The sequence below is a fragment of the Chiloscyllium punctatum genome, chromosome 30 (genome assembly GCF_047496795.1).
Source record: "Chiloscyllium punctatum isolate Juve2018m chromosome 30, sChiPun1.3, whole genome shotgun sequence".
Taxonomy (NCBI): Eukaryota; Metazoa; Chordata; class Chondrichthyes; order Orectolobiformes; family Hemiscylliidae; genus Chiloscyllium; species Chiloscyllium punctatum.
Window position 1 is genome coordinate 76,150,197 of NC_092768.1, and position 25,380 is coordinate 76,175,576.

The following is a 25,380-nucleotide window of genomic DNA, read 5'->3' on the forward strand; positions in this document are numbered from 1 at the left end:
CATAGTTGGAGTAATGTATAGGCCATTTAATCGTAGTCAGGAGCTGGGGCGCATAATAGACCAGGAGATAGAAAAGATATGAAGGAGAGGCAAAGTTACAGTGATTGGGGGACTGGGAAAATTAGTGGCAGTAATTTGCAAGGAAAGGAATTTGTGGAATGTCTACAAGATGGCTTTTTGGAGCAGCTTATCGTGCAGGCAACAAGGGAACGGGCAATACTAGATTTAGTGTTGTGCAGTGAGGCAGACTTGATAAAGAATATTTCGCTTAAGTATAAGAGAAAGCAGATAACATGGCAAATAGCAGTGGGAAACCAGAGGACTAGGAAGCTTGATTGAGATCGACTCCCGCCTGGACTGGGTCTCTTCAACGGACGCAGCAACTACTCTCGGAGTTTAACAAGCTCCAAGATCAGGCTCACCCCTGCAGGTGAGTCCCCCAGGGCAGCCGCAGACATCTGTCTTGCTACAGGGTGGGGGGAGGGGACCCTCTCTGTTGTGAACTGCGAGACCCTTTGCCTTTGGACATTTTAAAAAGCATCAAACTGCTAAACGGCAAAGCCGCAGGGCGAAAACTATTTAACAGGTGAGGTGAGAATGGGTACCCCACTTTGCCTGGGTCTTGGGCAGAGCTCTGTAGACTCAGACCTGCTGGGTCGCCATCATCTTGGATCTCCCTGATACCTTTCTTAAAAGGGAATAAGGCAAAAGGCAGAAAATTACAAACTGATCAGCCTAACCTCGATCGTGGGTAACTTCCTGGAATCCACTGTGAAGGATGAGATTTGTGAATAATTAAGTAGGGCGAAGTAAGTATGGTTTCATCAAGGGGAATTCATGCTAATGAATCTGTTAGAACACTAGGAGGATGTAACAAGCAGGTTAGATCAAGGAGAGCTAATGGATACTATGTGTCTGGACTTCAAGAAGGACGTTAACAAGGTGCTTCACAGGAGGCCTGGAGTAAGGGCCCATGGTATCAGAGATAAGGTACTAGTCTGTACAGAAGCTTGGCTGTCTGGCAGAAGATAGAGAGTGGGAATAAAAGGGTCCTTCTCAGGATAGAAGTCAATGACAACTGGTGTTTTGCAACTTTTTACTTTGTACGTTAACAATCGAGATGAAAGAAAAGAGGGCAATCCAGCGAGGTTTTTAGATGATGCAAAGGTAGATAGAGGGACAGGTATCATTGAGATGGGAGGGAGGCTGCAGAAGGATTTAGACATGGTAGGAGAGTGGGCAAAGACGTGGCAGATGGAGTAACTTGGGAAAGTGCGAGGTTATGCACTTTAGTAGGAAGAAGAGAGGCATGGACTATTTTATAGCTGGGGAAAAAATTCAGAAGTCTGAAGTGCAAAGTGTTGCGAGTTCCAATCAGGATTATCTCAAGGTAAATGTGCAGGTTGTGTCAGTAGCTAGGAAGGTGCTGTATCTGCCACACAGTGTGTTTGAAATCTTACATTCAGCAAAAGAACTGAGTCAACTCTTATAAACAATGATATTTGTTTATTGAACGCAATTATAATTAGAACAATAAAACGTATTATAACGTAATGAAAAACACTCCAATCTATCTTATGGGTTAACTTAAGCTTGGATGATCACATACCATCCCACCAGAAGTTGACCGGATTCCACGTGGTGAAGTCTTCGTTTTCTTCTGATTGCCTTGTAGGTGTCTTCTCTTTCAGTGGTTATTCTCGAGTTACCACTCTCTGAGGGGTTTTATGGTGATTCATATCCTTCCAAGTCTTCATGCCTTTTTGGAGGGTGTGGAAGATCTGCCAATGAAATGATCAGGTTCATTTCCCCTGATCAATCAGATCCAACCTGGGGTTGTCACATTGATGGCCCAAAGGGCGAATTTCCATTGTCCCATTCAGGTCCAACTTCAGGTTCGTATTACAGGGTCTCGAGCTGTCAGGTTTATTTGCAAACCATCTCTGGGTAGCTGCAGCCTGTCTGGATTCTGCAGCATGTGGAAGAATTTGGTCAAGGATGGGTTCTACTTCCCAGCATACTTTAATCATTGTTCATTTTTGTAACTCCAAAGTAAATTTATTATTGTCCATTGTAAGATTATTATTTCAGGTGGTCAATCTGGTCAGAAAGGCAAATACAGTGATGACATTTCTTTTGAGATGACAGTGGTTAGCACTGCTGCCTCACAGTGTCAGAGACCTGGGTTCAATTCCTGCCTCAGGCGACTGACTGTGTGGAGTTTGCACATTCTCCCCGTGTCTGCGTGGGTTTCCTCCGGGTGCTCCGGTTTCCTCCCACAGTCCAAAGATGTGCAGGTCAGGTGAATTGGCCATGCTAAATTGCCCGTAGTGTTAGGTAAGGGGTAGATGTAGGGGTATGGGTGGGTTGCGCTTCAGCAGATCGGTGTGGACTTGTTGGGCCGAAGGGCCTGTTTCCACACTGTAAGTAATCTAATCTAATCTAATCTAGTTGAATGGATGGATTTCCGCGGCTATATAAGACTCTGGTCAGACCACATTTGGTGTATTATGTACAGTTTTGGGCCACATAACTCATAAAAGATGTAGCACCCCGGAGCCTGTCCAGAGGAGCTTCAGAAGAATGGTCCTAGGAATAAAAAACTTAACATATGAGGTGTCTGGGTCTATACTCGCTGGAGTGTATAAGGGTGAAGGGGGCTCTAATCGAAGCATACAGAATACTGGTTGCCTGGTCAGAGTAGATGTTGGGAAGATGCTTCCACTGTTCGGAGAGAAAGCACTCAAGGATATAGCCTGAGGGTCAAGAGAAAATCTTTAGAACGGAGATAAGGAGAAATGTCTTCAGTCTGAGAGTGGTGAGTCTATGGTAAGGATGGCAGTTTCCTTCCCTAAAGGACATCAGTGAACCAGGTATGTTTTTCTTGGCAATCGATTCATAACCACTATCAGTCTCTTAATTCCAGATCTGAATTCAAGCTCCGCCACTTGCTGTGGCAGGATTTGGACCCAGGTCACCAGAACATTATCTGGGTTTATCACATAAGAATTCAATTATAACACCACGAGGCCACTAACTTGCCCAATCCTCCACAGTGTGACTAACGTGTGAAGTATGAAATGCGCTGGTAGTTGTCTTCATATTATCCTTGACTTCCTCATCAAGATATGGATGATTTTTTTTTCCATAATACAATTCCTCTTTGGTCTTTAGTATCTTCCTAACTGTTTGCCAAATTTCTTCAGCTGTCCTGCCTTTCACTGTTCTTTTCATCCCCCAGACCACCACAGCCAAATCCCTCCTTCAGTCTGTATAATTATCATTGCCTAACACTAAAACTCACATGTATGACTCAGTCTTCACTCTTTCAATCTGAATGTGAAACTCCAGCATGTTGTGGGTATTCCTTCCAAGGCAAAGCTCATCCACCAATCCTTTCTTGTTACATATTATCAACTCTAAATTAGATTAGATGCCCCATATTTAGGAAACAGGCCCTTTGGCCCAACAAGTCCACACCAACCCTCCGAAAAGTAACCCACCCAGACCCCTCTGAGTTACATACCTCACTCTATGGGCAATCTAGCATGGCCAATTCACCTGGCCTGCACATCTTCAGACTGTGGGAGGAAACCCATGCAGACAGGGGGAAAATGTGCAAACTACACGCAGACAGTCCCCCGAGGCTGGAATCGAACCTGGGTGCCTGTTGCTGTGCTAACCACTGAGCCCCATTCTCCGGTTGTTTCCATGATGGCCTGCTCTCAGAAATAATCTCTCATACATTCTCTGAATCTTTATTCAAAGATATCACTGTCAAGTTGATTAATTGAGCCAATCTGCATGTTCAAACCACCCATAGTTACTGTTGTGCCCTTGTTACACACCCTCATTCTTTTCTACCTCAAAAGTACTTTGGGGGGAATAGTGGCTGAAAATTACTCTTCCCAAGAGGTTTCTTCTCTTGCATTTATTTGCACTGAGACGAATTTCAAATTATTTTTCGCACAAAACACTTTGAAAAGATCTGAGTTCCCACTCGCATGAACAAATATTTATTTTCTTTTCACTAGCCACATTTCCCAGTAAATATCGAGGATTCAAATGGGCTAAAAGTGGTCATGAGATAGCTTTAGTAAACAGGGTTGAGGAAAATCCCGAAGACTTATTTCCATATATAAGGAGCAAGAGGGTAACTAGTGAAATGTTTGGCCCACACAAGGACAAAGGAAGAAAGTTATGCATGGAGTCAGAGACAATGGGTGAGATTCTTAGGAAGTACTTTGCATCTGTATTCACCAAGGAGAGGGACATGACGGATGTTGAGGTTAGGGATAGATCTCTGAGTACTCTGGGTCAAGTCGACATAAAAAGGAAGGAAGTTTTGGATACTCTGAAAGGTATTAAGGTAGACAAGCCCCCAAGTCTGGATGGGATCAATCACAGGTTACTGAGGGATGTGAGTGTGGAAATAACTGGGGCTTTAACATTTATCTTTGCAGGATGATTGAACATGGGTGAGGTCCCGGAGGACTGGCGAATTTCTAATATTGTCCCCATGGCAAACTCTTGATCATTGATCAGGTCAGTAAACCCATCACTTTGCATCATGATCGACATTAAAAGTGGATGTCAAAAGGGTGAATTCGCGTACAGTGCTACTGAACCTCACAGCTGCCTGTGGCACTGAGTGAGACACCGGCCTGCTCCTGAATCTGCCCAGAGAGTTTCCATCCTGGGTCAGGGCAGTCATTCAAACATTCTCTGACAGAGAATCATTTAAGATCCGCCTTGAGCAGGAGTAAAGAAACCAACAGGCTATCACTGCTCTCAGTGCAGGTATCAATGCTGTCTAAATTAGATACCAATGGCTGACCAGGAATCAGCTGTAACAAATTCATCTTCAGTCAGAGCCTGGCCCATGGAGCAGATGTATGGACATGGAGTGTCAGAATCACAACGCACAAGTTACTTATGGTGATGACATCTGGCATGTCCCCCAGAGTCCATACATCTGCCTCCTGGACCAGTCACTGGGTGTAAACAATTGACAGTCTATTGCAGCATCTTGTGTCTCACAGTGAACCCTCTGAAACTATATCCAATAAATGTACCTTCATATTCACCAGTATAAAAATAAAATTGTACATGTTTGTGGATGGTCTGATACTAATTGATAGGACACCCAACAGAATGCTTCTGAAGAAACCAGCAGCAAACGGCAAGCCAAGAATAATTTTAATAATGGAACTTGATGGATTTTGTCTTGTCTAGGTAACCACACATATTGTGCTGGCACTTAGGTGAATGTAACAATGCACATCAAAACTGGAGGTCTTGGTCTAACGCTCTACCGCAGCTTCCTGACTTCACACAGCTCCCTCCCTCGCACGCCTCACTCACTCAATCAAAAATTAATGAGAATCCACAAACTGAGTGAAACTTGGAACACAGAACAATACAGCACAGTAAGAGCCCTTCAGCCCTCAATGTTTTGCTGGCCTTTTATCCTAATCTTAGATCAGACTAACCTACATGCCCTTCAATGTACTAACTTCCATGTTCCTATCCAAGAGTCTTCTTAACTATCTCTAATGTATCTGACTCTACTACCACCGCTGGCGGTGCATTCCGCCCACCCACCACTCTCGGAATAAAGAACCTACCTTTGGCATCTCCTCTAAAGCTTCCTCCAATCACTTTAAAGTTATGACCCTTGTTGATAGCCAATTCTACCCTGGGAAAAGGCTCTGGCTATCCACTCTATGTCTCTCAACATCTTGTACATCTCTGTCAAGTCACCTCTCATCCTTCTTCGCTCCAGTGAGAAAAGCCCTAGCTCTCTCAACCTTTCTTCCTAAGACATGTCCTCCACTCCTGGCAGCATCCTGGTAGATATGCTCTGCACACTCTCTGAGGCTTCCACATGTGAGTGCGAGCAGCAGCGGAGGAAAGACGAACCCGAAAGACTGCAAGTAAGGTAAGGCAGTTTTTTTAAAATTACTTACCGATCGCGGGCAGCGTTGTTTTCTCTTTCACAGAAGGATTGGGTGCAGCGGATGAAGTGACGAGGACCAGCGGGGCAGCCGGGATGGAAAGCAGTGAGTACATATATCAGCAAGGCATTTAAAAAGAATAGGGAGGGGGAAAAGAAGAGGGGGTGTAGCACTTCTAATCGGAGAGCGTATCACTGCTACAGAAGTTACCGTTGTCGAGGAAGATCTGCCTATTGGACAGTATGGGTGGAAATTAGGAACAGCAAGGGAGCAGTCACCTCGTTAAGGGTTTACTACAGGCTCCGCAATAGCAACAGGGAGATTGAAGAAAGCATAGCTCGGCAGATTTTGGAAAAGTGTGGATGTAGTAGGGTTGTAGTAATGGATGACTTTAACTTTCCCAATGTTGATTGGTACCTCGTTCGAGCAGAAGATTTGAATGGAGCTGTTTTTGTAAGGTATGTTCAGGAGGGTTTCCTAACTCAGTACGTTGACAGGCCGACGAGAGAGGCCATTCTAGACTTGGTGCTCAGAAACGAGCTGGGGCAGGTATCAGATCGTGCGGTGGGAGAGCATTTTGGTGACAGTGAGCACAACTGCCTCACATTCTACATAGCTATGGAGAAGGAGAAGATTAGGCAAAATAGGAGGATATTTAATTGGGGAAGAGGAAACTATGATGCGATTACACATGAGTTAGGAAACATGGACTGGGAGTAATTGTTCCATGGTAAAGGCACAATAGACATGTGGAGACTGTCTAAGGAACAGTTGTTGCAAGTGATGAATAAACATGTTCCTCTGAGACAGGCAAGACGGGGTAAGAAAAAGGAAGCTTGGATGATGAGACCAATGGAGCTTCTCGTCACAAGGAAGAAGGTAACTTACATAAGGTGGAGGAAGCTAGGGTCAAGCTCAGCTCTAGAGGATTACAGGCAGGCGATGAAGGAGCGCAAAAATGGTCTGGGGAGAGCCAGGAGTGGGCACGAGAAAGGCTTGGCAGAACGGATGAGGGAGAACACAAAGGTATTTTACACTTATGTGGGGAATAAGAGAATGGTCAAAGAAAGACTAGGGCCGATCAGGGTTAGCATCGGGAACATGTCTGTAAAGTCTGAGGAGGTAGGGGAAGCCCTAAATGAATTTTTTGTTTCTGTCTTTATGAAAGAAACAAACTTTGTAATGAATGAAACATTTGAAGAGCAGGTATGCATGCTGTAATGGATAGAGATAGAGGAAGCTGATGTGCTGAAACTTTTGTCAAACATTAAGATTGACAAGTCGCCATGCCCGGACCAGATTTGCCCTCGGCTTCTTTGCGAAGCGAGAAATGTGATTGTTTCACCACTTGCGAAGATCTTTGCATTCTTGCTCTCCACTGGAGTCATACCTGAGGACTGGAGAGACGCAAATGTAATTCCTCTCTTCACGAAAGGAAATAGGGAAATTCCCGGCAATTACAGACCAGTAAGTCTCACGTCTGTCGTCTGCAAGGTGTTGGAAAGGATTCTGAGGGATAGGATTTATGACCAGCTGGAAGAGCATGGCTTGATTAAATGCAGTCAACACGGCTTTGAAAGGGGTAGGTCATGCCTCAAAAACCTTATCAAGTTCTTTGAGGATGTAACTAGAAACGTTGATGAGGGTCGAGCTGTGGATGTGGTGTATATGGACTTCAGCCAGGCATTTGATAAGGTTCCCCATGGTAGGCTCATTCAGAAGGTCAGGAGGAATGGGATACAGGGGAACGTAGCTGTCTGGATACAGAACTGGCTTGCCAACAGAAGACAGCGAGTGGTCGTAGGAGTAACATATTCTGCCTGGACATCAGTGGTGAGTGGTGTTCCACAGGGCTCTGTCCTTTGACTTCTACTGTTTGTAATTTTTATTAATGATTTGGATGAGAGGATTGATGGATCGGTCAGCAGGTTTGCAGACGATACAAAGATGGGAGGTGTCATTTACCGTATAGAGGGCTGTTGTAGGCTGCAGCTCGACATTGACAGGATGCAGAGATGGGCTGAGAGGTGGCAGATGGAGTTCAACCTGGATAAATGCAAGGCGATGCATTTTGGAAGGTCAAATATGAAAGCTGAGTACAGGATTAAAGATAGGAATCTTGGCCGTGTGAGGGAACAGAGGGATCTTGGTGTGCAGGTACATAGATCCCTTAAAATGGCTATCCAAGTGGACAGGGTTGTAAAGAAAGCATATGGTGTTTTGGCTTTCATTAACAGGGCGATTGAGTTTAAGAGCCGTGAGATTTTGTTGTAGCTTTATAAAACTTAGGTGAGACTGCGCTTGGTATACAGCGTCCAGTTCTGGTCGCTGTAATATAGGAAAGATGTGGATGCTTTGGAGATGGTTCAGAGGAGATTTACCAGGATGCTTCCTGGAATGGAGGACTTATCTTATGAAGAGAGGTTGACTGAGCTCGGACTTTTTTCATTGGAGAAGGAGAAGAGGGGACCTAATTGAGGTATACAAGATAATGAGAGGCATAGATATAGTCGATAGCCAGAGACTATTTCCCAGGGCAGAAATGGCTAACACGAGGTGTCATAATTTTAAGCTGGTTGGAGGAAAGTATAGAGGGGATGTCAGAGGCGGGTTCTTTACACAGAGTTGTGAGAGCATGGAATGCGTTGGCAGCAGCAGTTGTGGAAGCAAGATCATTGGGTACATTTAAGAGACTGCTGGACATGGATATGGTCAGAGAAATTTGAGGGTGCATAGATGAGGATCAATGGTCGGCACAACATCGTGGGCTGAAGGGCCTGTTCTGTGCTGTACTGTTCTATGTTCTATGAAGCAACCAGAACTGAACACAGTATTTTAAGTGTGGTTGGACCACAGCTTTATAGATTTAAGCATTAACCTCACTGCTCTTAAACTCAATACTCATGTTAATGAACGCCAACACACTATATGCCTTCTTAACAACCCTGCAAACATCGGTGGCAACTTTGTGGGATCTATGGACATTGAGCCCACTATCCCTCTGTCACTCCACACTGCCATGAATTCGGCCTTGAACCCTGTATTGTGTATGCAAATACAACCTTCCAAAATAAATCGCTTCACAATTTTTAAGGTCGAACTGTATCTGCCACTTATCAGCCCAGCTCTGCATCCTGTCAATGTCCTCTTGTAATCTATACCAACCCTCCATACTATCCACAACTCCACCAACCTTCATGTCATCGGCAAACTTATTAACCCACCATTCCACTACCTCATGAAAGTCATCTATAAAATTCACAAATCGCACAGGTCACAGAGCCAATCCGTATGGAACACCACTGGTCACTGAGCTCCAGGCTGAATACTTTCCATCTGCTACCACTCTCTGTTTTCTATGGGCCTGCCAACTCTATATCTAGACAGTCAAACTTCCCTGTGTCCCATGCCTCCTTACCTTTTGAATGCGCCTACAATGGTGAACCTTATCAAATGCCTTGCTAACATTTTTGTTCACCACATCTACTGGTCGACCATCATCAACGTGTTTTTTCACATCTTCAAAAAACTCAATAAGGTTTCTGAGGGATGACCTGCTGCTGACAAAGCCATGCTGACTACCTCTAATCAAACTATTATTTTCTAAGTAATTGTAAATCCTGCCTCTCAGAATCATCTCTAATACTTTGCCCACCACCGATATAAGACTGACTGTTCTGTCAATCCCATGGTTATCCCTATTCCCTTTCCTGAACAAGGGAATAACATTTGCCATCCTTCAATCATCTGACAATACTCCAGTGGACAATGAGGATGCAAAGGTTATCGCCAAAGGCACACCAATCTCTCCCATCACTTCCTGGAATAACCTCAGGTGTACTCTATCTGACCCAGGTTATTTACCTATCCTTATGTTTGTACTTCAATCAGTCTGTACTTCCCTTCAACATTTCTATTCCATGTCCAACCAACTGATTCACTGCTTTCCATTTCAACGCTATATACAGTGCCGCCTGCCTGAGTAAGTACGGATCCCAACGTCCTGTGAATCACAGAATGAAAAAAGAAGGAATGCACCAACGCCTTCCTGATGAATGGCTTATGCCTAAAACATCAACACGCTTGCTCCTCGGATGCCGCCTGACCTGCTGTGCTTTTCCAGCTCTACACATTTCGACTCTGATCTCTATCAACTGCAGTCCTCACTTTCTACATTACTGCAGCTGTCCCCTCTGTACACTGAGTGGGGAATTAACCATCAAAAACTCATTGTGTGTGGAGCTGACTGCTCAGTTCTGGAGAGTTGCACTTAATGAATAAGTTTTTTTTTAAAAAAAGATATTACAATTCAACATTCAGTGCCAGAGTTAAAATTTTGGTTCATGGTTTGAGCAGCCTTATCCGAAATAGTGAATGACTGAAGAACTCCAAGGTACAGAGTATTCCAAGTGTTATGTTCCAGCTTATGTTAATGCTGGGAGTATTACCAGACAGACTGATGTGGTAAAGGAATGAGTTGAGATTTGGAGGTGTGACATTTTTGCCATCACAGAGACGTGTTTGACGGAGGTCAGGGTCAAGAACTCAATATTCTGTTATACTGTAAAATATGGGCAGGAGAGGAGAGGGTGTTGAAGAGGAGATGGTGTAGGATTATTAATTAAGGAGTCAGTTACAGCAGCAAGGAAGGACAATATCTTGGAAGAGTCTTCAAATGAGGGTTAATCGGCCAAGATTAGGATCAAAATGTTGACAGAACATACTGCTGGGGATATTTTATATAGCCCCAGAAAGATGAAAATACAGGAGCAGATATATAACCAATTCACTGAGGTGTCTAGGAATGCAAGGCTGAAGATGTTAGAGATAGGGAAGCAAAGCTGGAGATGTTACCGAGATAGGAAAACAAGGGTGGAGATGTTACGGAGAGAGGAAAGCAAGGCTTACAGGATGTTACAGGAAAAGGAAAGCGAGGCTGGAGATGTTACAGGAAAAGGAAAGCGAGGCTGGAGATGGCCAAGAGATAGAGTGGCCTGTGCATGCTAGAACAGGTTAGTGAGATATTTTTAAGTTCAATCACAGGATATAAGGAGAAGTGTAGCAGCTGGAAGGTATAGAGATAGGGAAGAATGCAGGGACTGGCAGAATTTGCAGTCATAGATGGGTCTGGAGTATGAGACAAAAATTGTGGAGGTATGGAGGGATACTGAGACACAGATGGATGTAGCGGCTGGAGAAGATGACAAAGAAAGATACAGATATCCAAGTAGATAGTTTAAAAATGGAATTGAGCAATGTCTTAATTGAGAAAATATTATAGAAATCTTTGGAATAGAGAAGGCACTGGGAGGAACAGAAGGAGTGAGACCTTGGATTGTCCAATCAGGAGAGAAATAGAGTCAGTGTCATACAGCACAGGACAGGCCCTTCGGTTGACAGCGACACAAATAAAAAGCCCTGCAGACCCTGAAAACCCCTCCTTCCTAATATCTGGGGGAAAGGGCTAGATTTGGGAGAGGTGTCCTACAGACTGCTCAAACAACAATGTGACACAACAAAACCAGACGGTGTCAGATCAAACACTGACACAGAAACCTCCTGCTGACCCCCCCCCTCCCTCAGCCTCACGGTGTCAGATCAAACATTGACACAGAAACCTCCTGCTGACCCTCCCCCCTCCCTCAGCCTCACGGTGTCAGATCAAACACTGACACAGAAACCTCCTGCTGACCCCCCTCCCTCACCCTCACGATGTCAGATCAAACACTGACACAGAAACCTCCTGCTGACCCCCCCCCCCTCCCTCACGGTGTCAGATCAAACACTGACACAGAAACCTCCTGCTGACCCCCCTCCCTCAGCCTCACGGTGTCAGATCAAACACTGACACAGAAACCTCCTGCTGACCCCCCCCTCCCTCACGGTGTCAGATCAAACACTGACACAGAAACCTCCTGCTGACCCCCCTCCCTCAGCCTCACGGTGTCTGATCAAACACTGACACAGAAACCTCCTGCTGACCGCCCCCCTCCCTCCCTCACGGTGTCAGATCAAACACTGACACAGAAACCTCCTGCTGACTCCCCCCCCCCCTCACGGTATCAGATCAAACACTGACACGGAAACCTCCTGCTGACCCCCCCCCCCTCCCTCAGCCTCACGGTGTCAGATCAAACACTGACACAGAAACCTCCTGCTGACCCCCCCCTCCCTCAGCCTCACGGTGTCAGATCAAACACTGACACAGAAACCTCCTGCTGACCCCCCCCCCTCCCTCAGCCTCACGGGGTCAGATCAAACACTGACACAGAAACCTCCTGCTGACCCCCCCCCCTCCCTCAGCCTCACGGTGTCTGATCAAACACTGACACAGAAACCTCCTGCTGACCCCCCCCCCCTCCCTCACGGGGTCAGATCAAACACTGACACAGAAACCTCCTGCTGATCCCCCCCCCCTCCCTCAGCCTCACGGGGTCAGATCAGACACTGACACAGAAACCTCCTGCTGACCCCCCCCCACCCCTCCCTCACGGTGTCAGATCAAAGACTGACACAGAAACCTCCTGCTGACCCCCCCCCCTCCCTCAGCCTCACGGGGTCAGATCAAACACTGACACAGAAACCTCCTGCTGACCCCCCCCTCCCTTCCTCAGCCTCACGGGGTCAGATCAAACACTGACACAGAAACCTCCTGCTGACCCCCCCCCCCTCCCTCACGGTATCAGATCAAACACTGACACAGAAACCTCCTGCTGACCCCCCCCCCTCAGCCTCACGGGGTCAGATCAAACACTGACACAGAAACCTCCTGCTGACCCCCCCCTCCCTCAGCCTCACGGTGTCAGATCAAACACTGACACAGAAACCTCCTGCTGACCCCCCCCTCCCTCAGCCTCACGGTGTCAGATCAAACACTGACACAGAAACCTCCTGCTGACACCCCCCCTCCCTCAGCCTCACGGTGTCAGATCAAACACTGACACAGAAACCTCCTGCTGACACCCCCCCTCCCTCACGGTGTCAGATCAAACACTGACACAGAAACCTCCTGCTGACCCCCCCTCCCTCAGCCTCACGGGGTCAGATCAAACACTGACACAGAAACCTCCTGCTGACCCCCCCCTCCCTCACGGTGTCAGATCAAACACTGACACAGAAACCTCCTGCTGACCCCCCTCCCTCACGGTGTCTGATCAAACACTGACACAGAAACCTCCTGCTGACCCCCCCCCCCCCCTCAGCCTCACGGGGTCAGATCAAACACTGACACAGAAACCTCCTGCTGACCCCCCCCCCCCCCTCCCTCAGCCTCACGGTGTCAGATCAAACACTGACACAGAAACCTCCTGCTGACCCCCCCCTCCCTCACGGTGTCAGATCAAACACTGACACAGAAACCTCCTGCTGACCCCCCTCCCTCACGGTGTCTGATCAAACACTGACACAGAAACCTCCTGCTGACCCCCCCCCCTCCCTCAGCCTCACGGGGTCAGATCAAACACTGACACGGAAACCTCCTGCTGACCCCCCCCCTCCCTCAGCCTCACGGTGTCAGATCAAACACTGACACAGAAACCTCCTGCTGACCCCCCCCCCTCCCTCAGCCTCACGGTGTCAGATCAAACACTGACACAGAAACCTCCTGCTGACCCCCCCCTCCCTCACGGTGTCAGATCAAACACTGACACAGAAACCTCCTGCTGACCCCCCCCCCCCCCCCCCTCCCTCAGCCTCACGGTGTCAGATCAAACACTGACACAGAAACCTCCTGCTGACCCCCCCCTCCCTCACGGTGTCAGATCAAACACTGACACAGAAACCTCCTGCTGACCGCACCCCCCTCCCTCAGCCTCACGATGTCTGATCAAACACTGACACAGAAACCTCCTGCTGACCCCCCCCTCCCTCACGGGGTCAGATCAAACACTGACACAGAAACCTCCTGCTGACCCCCCTCCCTCAGCCTCACGGTGTCAGATCAAACACTGACACAGAAACCTCCTTCTGACCCCCCTCCCTCAGCTGATGGATCAGTGTCCCTCCACATTGAACAACATGCGGAGGACGCACTGAGAGGGTGACAGAGCTGGAGAATGTATACTGGGTGGGCCATTTCAAACCCCACCAAGAGGGGATCAGCAGCAGCACTGCTGATCGAGATGGTCGTGTCCAAAAGGACACAGCTTCGAGACTGAGTCTGCACCGGGGCAGGCGGGAACGACGGAGAGAGAGAAACACACTTGACCTCATCTTCACCAACCTACTGCTGTAGACACATTGATGATGACCCATACTGGGAACAGTGACTACCACACACAGTATTCCGGAGACAAGGTCACACATACATGTACGCACATGTGAGAGATACTAGAGATACTAACTATCACCATGCTAAACGGGACAGATTTCGAATAGGTCTCGAATGCAGCACTGGCCTATGTGAGGTGATTCGAGTCATTACCAACAGCAGCAGAATTGTATTCCAGAACAATTTCCACTGTCACTACCTGGCATATGCTCCACTTTACCCTGCCCATCAGGCCAGGGAATAAACCCTTGTTCAATGGAGAATACAGGAGGGTCTGCCAAGAGCAGCACCAGCTACACCTCACAATGAGGTGACTTCACCAATCAAGACCACTTACTGACCAAATAGCATAAACAGCCAGTGACAGACAGATCTAACCAACAAATCCGATCTAATCTCTGCAATCCTGTCACATGAAATCAGGGTGAATTGTGTGGTCAATCAAACAACTCACTGGAAGAAGAGGATCCACAAATATCATCTTCCTCAGTGATGGAAGAGGCCAGCACAACAATAGAAAAGGTAAGGCTGAAACATTCACAACAATGTTCAGACGGAAGTATCGATGGGATGATCTATTTTAGTCTCCTCCAGATGGCAGTCGTCAGCTAATTCAATACATTTTTGTTTGTTATCTCCAAGTGGCTGGAGGCATGGGATAATGCAAAAGCTGTGGGCCCTGAGAACATTCCATTCAAGCTGTTCCTGCAGGGATATTGCACTGGGATCTACCTGACAATGTGGGACACTATCCAGGCAGGTCCTGTACACACACAGACAAAACATCAGACAATCAATGACTGCCCCATTGCTCTAATCCATATCACTAATAAAGTGTTGCAATGTTATTGGAATCTACAGTGGATCAAGTAGCACTTCCTCAACACCAACCTGCTCACTGAAACTCAGTTTAGTCTCTGCCAGGGCCACTCATCCCTTGGGCACATTGAAGCCTCGGTTTAATGGTGTACAACAAGAAAACACATCGACTCTCCTGTACCTCAGATGTGGCCTGACCTGTTATGCTTTACCAGGCCCACACTTTGACGTATGCAAATTAATTGGCCACAAGAATATGTCAGGGGCAAGGAATCCTGCAGAAATAACTCACTTCATGATCTCCGAAAGCCTGTCCCCCATCGATAAGACACATGTTGAATATGGGTGTTATGAAATATCCCCCATTTCCTTGGGTGAGTGCAGCTTCATCCTTCATCCACTGATACTCAGTAGTAGCAACACCTGCCATCTACACGGTGCTCTGCAGAAATTTACCAAGGCTCCTTACAACGTATTTCTGAATTCTACAGGTGAGGCGACAGTGACTGCATTTTTAACATTATCTTAACTGCATTTGACCAAGTGTCCAGGATTAACGGCAAAACTAGACCAAATAAGTCTCGTCTGCCCTGGCTGAAGTTATACCTGGCACAAATGACGTTGGTTGGGGTTGGCGGAGAGCAGCCATCTCAGCTCCAGGACAGCTCTGCAGCAGTTCCCGAGGGGTGGGGTTTCTGGGTCAGCCTGTATATCAGAAATGGAAAGGTAAGGCACCATACTCCTACAGGATGATCGGGCTGCTCTCTCGTTAGACAGAGACGACTGGTGGTCGTTTAACTGGACAGTCATCATGCCTCAAGTAAGGGTGAGGTTGAGTAGGACAGTCCTTTAGTCACCCCTGTCATTGCAGGAATTGAACCCACACTGTTGGCATTAATATCTAGCCGTCCAACTGATTGAGCTAACCAAGTCCTCACTCAGCTCCTTGGGAAGATACTGTAATATTATCTCATTCAGTTATGTTGTTAAACACCTCTGGAGCCGGTGAAACTAAAAGCAAATTTCCTAAATCAGAGAGAGGGACAGTATCAGTGAGCTATAAGAGTGATCTCTACCCTAGGCCCGATCATAAATGACCATCCCGACAGTGTGAATGCACAAGTGGGGATGTTTGCCATTGATGTTTGCCAATGTTCAATGCCATTCATGATTTACTCAGATACTGAAGCAGTCCTTATCGAAATGCAACAAGGACCTGGAAATATACAGGTGTGTGCTTAAAAGTGAAAAGTACCATTCCCATTACAAATATACCAGACAATGATTTCCTCTAACAATAGAAAATTGAACCGTATGCTCTAACGTTCAATGCCACCAACATCACTGAACACCCAACTAGCAATATCCTGGGGATTACCGTTAACCAGAACTGGACTGACCATATGATTTCATTACCCATTCCTGTAAAAGGCTTATGCTAAAACATCGACTCTCCTGTACCTCAGATGTGGCCTGACCTGTTATGCTTTACCAGGCCCACACTTTGACGTATGCAAATTAATTGGCCACAAGAATATGTCAGGGGCAAGGAATCCTGCAGAAATAACTCACTTCATGATCTCCGAAAGCCTGTCCCCCATCGATAAGACACATGTTGAATATGGGTGTTATGAAATATCCCCCATTTCCTTGGGTGAGTGCAGCTTCATCCTTCATCCACTGATACTCAGTAGTAGCAACACCTGCCATCTACACGGTGCTCTGCAGAAATTTACCAAGGCTCCTTACAACGTATTTCTGAAGCCCAACCATCAAGAAGGATAAGGGGAGCTGATACATGGGACCCCCACCATGTTCGCGTTCAGTTCCAAGCCATCCACCATTATGATTGGGAAGTATATTGCTGTTCCTTCAGTGTCACTGTTTCAAGGTCCCTCCCGAATGGTATTGGAAGTCTAACTACAACACATGGACTCCAGTGGGTCAGTGTGGCAGTTCACCTCCACCTTCTTAAGGGCAACAAGGGATGGACAATAAATACTGGCCCAATTTTATTCTCTGAATAAATTAAAATGAAAAATATTGTCCAAACATGCCCAATGCTGGACACTGTGCTTTGGGTTTTGTGAGCGCAGGCTGGTTGGGTTCAGTCCATAACTTGCTTGTTGTGATCAGCTAAAGAGTTAATCTGTCAGTCTCTCAGAGGCATGGCCTACATACCGAGCATCACACAGACATTGACATTCACACCCAACATCACTGAGCTCTGAGATCGACATAAGCAATTCAAAATGTATTCATATCTGACTAACATGCTTAAACATACAGTGGAATTGTTACTACAAAAATGATTATGATTGAATATTACCAGGGAGAAAGTGAGCACTGCAGATGCTGAAGATCAGAGTAAAAAAATGTGCTCCTCAAAAAGCACAGCCGTTCAGGCAGCATCTGAGGAGCAGGAGAGTCGACTATTAGTTCACAACATTAATGCAAAGAAAAATAATTGCATATTTTCAAAATTCTTGCACTTAATAATAATGTGGTCTTGGGTGTGGGAATGATATTCATCATTTCAATGTTCCTTACTGTGAGTTGGGCACTGTTTTCATCATATTGTTATTTTAAAAGTGAACAGAATAAATGGGTAGATTTTGTGCATATTGGACAATTTAAAAGTTGGTAATATGAAAGAATGTCGGAACTTCAGTAAAGAGACTTTGCTGTTAATGGTTAGAACAATGCTGTAAACATTTACACAGAGATTTTCAGCTCAAGTCACACACAAGGAAGTTGGGCTGGGATGATGCTGGCCATCAATGGAGCTGCACAATTCTGTTTGGATATTAACATTGTGGGGCTAACATACATTGAATCAATCATAAACTAAATCCAGTGCAAGCTGCCATGTTATGCGGGAGACCATCACCTTTATAACACCGTCATTCAGGCTCGGGTCCAAGGTTCAGAGTTACAGAGTTTAGGGACACACCAGAAGAAATATACTTGCAAGACATGGCTGTTTACAGGTCATTGTTATAAATATTGAACTGCGTCTGGACCAGCGCCATGTGCTAGTCCATTGACCAGTCTGCCCCACACACCACTCCCCGTTGTTCAGGTATGTCTCGAACCAGTCTATTGTGAGGGATTGTGTGAGTAACTGCCCAGCTCCAGTTTGGAAGCACTCAGGACAGATTTTGGAGATGGCCAGTGTTTTGGAGGTCATGGTGAGGGCCAGTAACACTGTGTCTGAATTCAGGCTTTTCCTCAAAATCATTTCCAACAGCTTTGCCGCCTGCAAGATGGTGTGTTCACTGATCTGAACATGAATAGGCTGTTTACTACAGTCACTGAATTGTGCAATATTTAGGTCTGCGCTCTGGTATTTCAATTATTGTTCACTTTAATTGTTTTCAAATAAAAAATGTTGATGTTTGGTTTATTTTAAAATATGAAAGAAATAAAGTGATATTAACTCTTCACTATACAAAATGTAAAATTGACCTGTTGCAAATTTCCCACAGACTAGTCAAGCAACAATCAATAAAGCAGGATTCTGTGAACAGAACTATGTCCCATGCAACATCACCATCCTCACTGGGAGGTTCTGTCCCACTGAAAGAGCACAGCCAGGCAGAAGAAGGCAGGTCCTTGCAATGTAGGGCAGCATGGCGGCTCAGTGGTTAGCACTGCTGCCTTACAGCACCAGGGATCCAGGTTCGATTCCAGACTTGGGCAACTGCCTGTGTGGAGCTTACACATTCTCCCCCTGTCTGTGTGGGTTTCCTCCCACAGTCCAAATATATGCAGCTCAGGTGAATTGGCAATGGTGGTGGGTTGCTCTTCAGAGGGTTAGTTTGGACTGGTTGGGCCGAAGGGTCTGTTCCCACACTGCAGAGAATCTATTCTAATCAAAGTGCTCAGCATTGATGCTGGATCCTGTGGCTGCTAGACGGCTCTGTCGCAGGTTTTGCGGGATTCAATAAAAGGGAAAGCTGTAATTGACCACATTGTCACCTTTCTGCCTGCTGCAGATACACCTCTTCATTTCACTTCTGTGACAATGGTCACTACACAGTCCTTACAGGGAGCAAAAAGCTATCTTCACATTTTGCAGACCCTCCACACAATGATACGTACGGAATGGTACAGACTTTAAACAGGTTAAGCAACTAATGACGATGCATCCATGAGGCACAGAGGCCCTTTGGCGGCGGCAGCAGCATTGTATTCTGTACAACTCATACAGTCTGCAACTTCCTGGAACGACATACCTCCCACTGTACAGTAACCATCACGGCCCGACATACCTCCCACTGTACAGTAACTATCACGGCCTGAAAGACCTCCCACTGCACAGTAACCATCACGGCCCGACATACCTCCCACTGTACAGTAACCATCACGGTCCGACATGCCTCCCACGGTACAGTAACCATCACACCCCGACATACCTCCCACGGTACAGTAACCATCACACCCCGACATACCTCCCACGGTACAGTAACCATCACACCCCGACATACATCCCACTGTACAGTAACCATCACACCCCGACACACCTCCCACTGTACAGTAACCATTACACCCCGACATACCTCCCACTGTACAGTAACCATCACACCCCGACATACCTCCCACTGTACAGTAACCATCACACCCCGACATACCCCCCCACTGTACAGTAACCATCACACCCCGACATACCTCCCACTGTACAGTAACCATCACACCCCGACATACCTCCCACTGTACAGTAACCATTACACCCCGACAGACCTCCCACTGTACAGAAACCATCACACCCCGACATACCTCCCACTGTACAGTAACCATCACGGCCCGACATACCTCCCACTGTACAGTAACCACCACGGCCTGACACACCTCCCACTGCACAGTAACCATCACACCCTGACATACCTCCCACTGTACAGTAACCATCACACTCCGACATACCTCCCAAAGTACAGTAACCATCACACCCCGACTTACCTCCCACTGTACAGTAACCATTACACCCCTACATACCTCCCACTGTACAGTAACCATTACACCCCGACATACCTCCCACTGTACAGAAACCATCACGGACCGATATACCTCGCACTGTACAGTAACCATCACACCCCGACATACCTCCCACTGTACAGTAACCATTACACCCCGACATACCTCCCACTGTACAGTAACCATCACACCCCGACTTACCTCCCACTGTACAGTAACCATTACACCCCTACATACCTCCCACTGTACAGTAACCATTACACCCCGACATACCTCCCACTGTACAGAAACCATCACGGACCGATATACCTCGCACTGTACAGTAACCATCACACCCCGACATACCTCCCACTGTACAGTAACCATTACACCCCGACATACCTCCCACTGCACAGTAAACATCACACCGCGACATACCTCCCACTGTACAGTAACCATCACAGCCCGACATTCCTCCCACTATACAGTAACCATCACGGCCCAACATACCTCCCACTATACAGTAACCATCACACCCCGACATACCTCCCACTGTACAGTAACCATCATGGCCCGACATACCTCCCACTGTACAGTAACCATCATGGCCCAAAATACCTCCCACTGTACAGAAACCATCACGGACCGACAACCCTCCCACTGTACAGTAACCATCACGGCCCGACATACCTCCCACTGTACAGTAACCATCACGGCCCAACATACCTCCCACTGTACAGTAACCATCACACCCCGACATACCTCCCACTGTACAGTAACCATCACAGCCCGACATACCTCCCACTGTACAGTAACCATCACAGCCCGACATACCTCCCACTGTACAGTAACCATCACACCCCGACATACCTCCCACTGTACAGTAACCATCACACCCCGACATACCTCCCACTGTACAGTAACTATCACACCCCGACATACCTCCCACTGTACAGTAACCATCACACCCCGACATACCTCCCACTGTACAGTAACCATCACGGCCCGACATGCATCCCACTGTACAGTAACCATCACACCCCGACATACCTCCCACTGTACAGTAACCATCATGGCCCGACATGCATCCCACTATACAGGAATCAACACGGCCCGACAGACCTCACAAAGGGCAGGATCCATCACGGTCCGACATACCTCCCGCTGTACAGTAAACGCCACGGCCCTATACATCCCACCGTACAGGAAACACCATGGCCCGACACACTGTACGCTAACCATCACAGCCCGACATAGCACCCAGTGTCCAGGTGCCATCACGGCCCGACATACCTCCCAATGAACAATAACTGTCACGGCACCACATACCTCCCACTGTACAGTTACCATCAATGCCTGACATACTGCCCACTGTACATTAACCATCGCGGTCCAACATACTTCCCACTGTACAGTAACCATAAGGGCCCGACGTAACTCCCTCTTTTCGGTAACCATCACGGTCGACATGCCTCCCACCGTACAGTACCCAACACGGCCCAACATCCATCCCATTGTAAGGTAATCTTCACGGCACAGTAACCATCACACCCCAACATAACTCTCATTGCACAGTAACCATCACACCCCGACATACCTCCCACTTACAATAACAATCATGGCCCGACATACCTCCCAATGTACAATAACCGTCACGGCACGACATACCTCCTATTGTACATTAACCATCACGGCCTGACTTACCTCCTACGGTACAATAACAATCATGGACGGACATACCTCCCAATGTGCAATAAACGTCACGGCCTGACATACCTCCCACTGTATAGTAACCAAAACGGCCCGACAGACCTCACAAAGTACAGGATCCATCACGGTCCGACATACCTCCCGCTGTACAGTAAACGCCACGGCCCTATACATCCCACCATAGAGGAACCACCACGGCCCGACACACCTCCCACTGTACACTAACCATCACATCCCGACATAGCACCCAGTGTCCAGGAGCCATCACGGCCCGACATACCTCCCAATGAACAATAACTGTCACGGCACCACATACCTCCCACTGAACAGTAACCATCACGGCCCGACATTCTTCCCACGGTACAGTAACCATAAGGGCCCGACATAACTGCCCCTGTATGGTAACCATCACGGTCGACATACCTCCCACTGCACAGTAACCGGACGGTCTAACATACCTCCCAGTGTACAGGAACCATCACGGCCCAACATATCTCACACTGCACAGTAACCACCACGACCCGACATACCTCCCATTGTACAGTAAGCATCACAGCCCGATATACTTCCCATCGTACAGTAACCATCATGGCCCGACAGACGTCCCATTGTACAGTAAACATCACGACACGACATACCTCCCACTGTATAGTAATCATCACGGCCCAACATACCTCCCATTGTGTAGTAACCAGCACGATCCGACATACCTCCCATTATACAGTAACCATCACGGCCCGACATACATCCCACTGAACAGTAACCATCACACCCCGACATACCTCCCACTGTGCAGTAACCATCAAGGCCCGACATACCTCCCACTGTACAGTAACCATCAAGGCCCGACATACCTCCCACTGTACAGTAACCATCACGGCCCGACATACCTCCCACTGTACAGTAACCATCACACCCCGATATAGATCCCACTGTGCAGTAACCATCAAGGCCCGACATACCTCCCACTGAACAGTAACCATCACACACCGATATAGCTCCCACTGTTCAGTAACCATCACGGCCCGACATACCTCCCACTGTACAGTAACCATCACACCCCGACATACCTCCCACTGTGCAGTAACCATCACGGCCCGACATACCTCCCACTGAACAGTAACCAACACGGCCCGACATACCTCCCACTGTACAGTAACCATCAAGACCAGACATACCTCCCACTGTACAGGAACCATCAAGGCCCGAAAACCTCCCAAAGTACAGTAACCATCACGGCCCGACATACCTCCCATTGTATAGTAACCTTCACGGCCCAACATACCTCCCACTGTACAGTAACCATCACAGCCCGAAAACCTCCCAAAGTACAGTAACCATCACGGCCCGACATACCTCCCATTGTACAGTAACCATCACGGCCCGACATACCTCCCATTGTATAGTAACCATCATGATCCGACATACCTCCCACTGTACAGTAACCATCACGGCCCGAAAACCTCCCAAAGTACAGTAACCATCACGGCCCGACATACCTCCCACTGTACAGTAACCATCACACCCCGACATACCTCCCACTGTACAGTAACCATCACAGCCCGAAAACCTCCCAAAGTACAGTAACCATCACGGCCCGACATACCTCCCATTGTACAGTAACCATCACGGCCCGACATACCTCCCATTGTATAGTAACCATCATGATCCGACATACCTCCCACTGTACAGTAACCATCACGGCCCGAAAACCTCCCAAAGTACAGTAACCATCACGGCCCGACACATCTCCCACTGCGCAGTAACCATCATGGCCTGACATTTATCCCACTGTGCAGTTATCGTCACATCCCGACCTACCTCCCACTGTACACTAACCATCACGGTTCGACAGACCACCCACTGTACAGTAACCATCACACCCCGACATTCCTCCCACTGTACAATAACGTCACGGCTCGACATACCTCCCACTGTACAGTAACCATCACGGTCCTACATACCTCGCACTGTACAGTAAACAACACGGACCGACATACCTCCCATTTTACAGCAACCATCACAGCTCGACATACCTCCCACTGTACATTAACCATCACGGCCCGACATACCTCCCACTGTACAGTAACAATCACGGCCTGACATACCTCCCAATGTACAATAACCGTCACGGCCCGACATACCTCCCACTGTACACTAACCATCGCGGTCCAACATACTTCCCACTGAACAGTAACCATCACACCCCGACATACCTCCCACCGTACAGTAACAATCACACTCCGACATATCTCCCACTGTACAGTAACCATCACGGCCCGACATACCTCCCACTGTACAGTAACCATCACAGCCCGACATACCTCCCACTGTACAGTAACCATCACAGCTCGACATACCTCCCACTGTACAGTAACCATCACAGCCCGACATATCTCCCACTGTACAGTAACCATCACAGTCCGACATACCTCCCACTGTACAGTAACCATCACGGCCCGACATACCTCCCACTGTACAGTAACAATCACGGCCTGACATACCTCCCAATGTACAATAACCGTCACGGCCCGACATACCTCCCACTGTACACTAACCATCGCGGTCCAACATACTTCCCACTGAACAGTAACCATCACACCCCGACATACCTCCCACCGTACAGTAACAATCACACTCCGACATATCTCCCACTGTACAGTAACCATCACGGCCCGACATACCTCCCACTGTACAGTAACCATCACAGCCCGACATACCTCCCACTGTACAGTAACCATCACAGACCGACATACCTCCCACTGTACAGTAACCATCACAGCCCGACATACCTCCCACTGTACAGTAACCATCACGGCCCGACATACCTCCCATTGTACAGTAACCATCACACCCCGACATACCTCCCACCGTACAGTAACCATCACGGCCCGACATACCTTCCATTGTACAGTAACCATCACGGCCCGACATACCTCCCACTGTACAGTAACCATCATGGTCCGACATACCTCCCATTGTACAGTAACCATCACGGCCCGACATACCTCCCATTGTACAGTAACCATCACGGCCCGACATACCTCCCATTGTATAGTAACCATCATGGTCCGACATACCTCCCACTGTACAGTAACCACCACGGCCCGAAAACCTCCCAAAGTACAGAAACCATCACGGCCCGACATACCTCCCACTGTACAGTAACCATCACGGCCCGAAAACCTCCCACTGAACAGTAACCATCACGGCCCGACATACTTCCCACTGTACAGTAACCATAAGGGCCCGACGTAACTCCCGCTTTTCGGTAACCATCACGGTCGACATGCCTCCCACCGTACAGTAACCATCACGGCCCAACATCCATCCCATTGTACGGTAATCTTCACGGCACAGTAACCATCATACCCCAACATAACTCCCATTGTACAGTAACCATCACACCCCGACATTCCTCCCACTGTACAGTAACAATCATGCCCCGACATACCTCCCAATGTACAATAACCGTCACGGCACGACATACCTCCTATTGTACATTAACCATCACGGCCTGACATACCTCCCACGGTACAGTAACAATCATGGTCCGACATACCTCCCAATGTACAATAAACGTCATGGCCTGACATACCTCCCACTGTACAGTAACCATCACGGCCTGACATACCTCCCACTGTACAGTAACCATCATGGCCCGACATACAT